A 209-nucleotide genomic window follows, 5' to 3' on the forward strand; every position below is an offset into this window, starting at 1 on the left:
GTTGCAACGTACGTCGGCTAACTCAGCGTTTGCCTATTTTTGCCAGAGCTCCTCCGTGTATTGATACACAGGACAACGAGATTCCTTGCAATAAAAACGAAAAAGGTGAAGGCGAATAAATTTTCTAGATGAGGAGGGAAATCTTTCGAAAAAAGACTGATGTAACTACGATGAAGAAGATCCTCAGAAAGCTACCAGAGGTGACGTGG

This window comes from Ornithodoros turicata, chromosome 7, assembly GCF_037126465.1.
Source record: "Ornithodoros turicata isolate Travis chromosome 7, ASM3712646v1, whole genome shotgun sequence".
Taxonomy (NCBI): domain Eukaryota; kingdom Metazoa; phylum Arthropoda; class Arachnida; order Ixodida; family Argasidae; genus Ornithodoros; species Ornithodoros turicata.